This window comes from Echinops telfairi, unplaced genomic scaffold (assembly GCF_000313985.2).
Source record: "Echinops telfairi isolate 266 unplaced genomic scaffold, ASM31398v2 ScPeMD7_7468;HRSCAF=8506_0, whole genome shotgun sequence".
Lineage (NCBI taxonomy): Eukaryota > Metazoa > Chordata > Mammalia > Afrosoricida > Tenrecidae > Echinops > Echinops telfairi.
This window is the reverse complement of record NW_022111369.1, coordinates 52,882,097-52,884,193: the sequence shown is the minus strand read 5'-3', so window position 1 is coordinate 52,884,193 and position 2,097 is coordinate 52,882,097.

Sequence of the window (2,097 nt, the reverse complement as noted above, 5' to 3'; positions counted from 1 at the left end):
GAGAGCAAATGTTTTGAGAATGATGAGGGTAATGAATATACAAATGTGCTTTATACAATTGATGTATGTATGGATTGTGATAAGAGTTGAATGAGCTTCCAATAAAATAATTTTTACAAAGAAGAAGAGGAAAGCCCTCCACGAGACAGCTGCAGCCATGGGCTCGGGCACAGGAACAACCGCGAGGGTGGCACAGGACTGGGCAGGGTTTCGTTCTGTTGTGCACAGGGTCGCTATGGGTTGGGAGAGACTCAATGGCACCTATCAACAACAACAACAACAAGTGTCTTTTGGGAGCTTTGCTTCAGCTCTTTTGTTTTATCATTTCTTCCATTCATTTTAGCTCTTTTGAACTTAGAAGCAATGATTGTGAAGATGCCCCTGGACTGGGCCCTATCTTGTCCTGTTGTGTATAGGGTGATTATGAGTGGGGACAGACTCCTAGACATTGAATAACCAACAACATATCTATCTATATGGATGCTTTTGAGTTATAGTGCTGGCAAAGAATATTGACAGGACCATGGACTTCCAACACATTTGTCTTGGAAGAAATGCAGCCAGAATGCTCCTTCAGAGGAAGGACGGTGAGGCTTCCTTTCACATACTTTGAACATGTTATCAGGAGAGACCAATCCCTGGAAAAGCACAGCACGCTTGCTGACGCAGAAGATCAGTGGAAAAGGAGGACGACTCTCAGGAGCTAGGCTGACTCAGTGGCTGCAAGAATGGGCTCCAGCCTAACCACTTTGAGGGTCAGCAGGACCGCACAGCGTTTCAGTCTGCTGTTTACTGGGTTGCTATGAGTATGAACCGATTGGACAACATCTAACAACAACTATATATGTCACATATATACAGACAGACATATATGTCACACACACATATAAGCACACACACACCACACATACATATACCACATACACATGCACATTATGCACATCCAGTCAATATTTATGCCAACAATAAAGATCAATGCCTTCGTTTCTGTTAGATTTGCTAGTTCGAATGCTTTTCCTTCCAAAGAGGAGATGCTGATTTATTTGGGAGAAAGTTTCATTTGTTCGATGTAAAATCATCAGGCAAGTTTATATAAACTTGTTTTACTCAAGCATAATCATATTAAGAAGGTTAACTGGGGATCAACCCAAAATTAAGATAAATGACATAGCCAGTACCTAATTTCCTAAATTAGAATATGTGCACTTTAATGGTGACAGATTGTGACTTAGTGATTGTTATGTTCATAAATAGATTACAAGGTCAATATTACTGGTCTGGATCTACAGCCACCACAAACACAGAAAAGGACACGCTGCCTAACAGTCTGCTTTCTATAAGGAAAATATTCCAATCAACCCCGACCAAGCAGGGCATGCTAATATTTATCCAGAGGGCAGAAAGTCACATTTGTTGTTGCACAGTGAAAATTCTATTGATTTCTGTCGATTTTTACAAGTCTTTGTGAAAGACAATGTAATGATTAGACTCCTGAAAATGGTTTCAAAGAGACTCAAAGAGCAACTCTGATATATTAGTTCAAACATAGGTATGAATATGTCTACCTTTGTAGACAGTTCCCACTTAGGCACTATTAGTAGTTAGACCAAACTTTTTTTTTTTGGAATCAAAATCATTTTTATTGTTGTTATTGTTAGGCGCCATCTAGTTGGCTCCAATTCATACTGGCCCCATGTACGACAGAAGGAAACACTGCCAAGCCAAGTTACAAGTTCACAGTCATTCTTCTGCGTGCGCCCGCTGTTGCAGCCACTGTATCAGTCCTTCTTGCTGCGGGCCTTCCTCTAATTCACTGTCCTTCTACTTCACCAAGCAGGACGTCCTACTTCAAGGACTGGTCTGTCTCTCCGGGTATCATGGCCTAAATAGGTGACACATAGTTCCCCATCCTTGCTCCTATAGAGCATTCTGGCTAAACTTTCTCCAAAATGGATGTGTTTGTTCTTCTGGTAGTCCACGACAGTTTCAATATTCTTCACAGGACCATAATTTCTCTTTTTTAAAATCGTTTTATTAGGGGCTAATACAACTCTTTTTTCCCCATCATTTCATTAGGGGCTCATACAACTCATCACA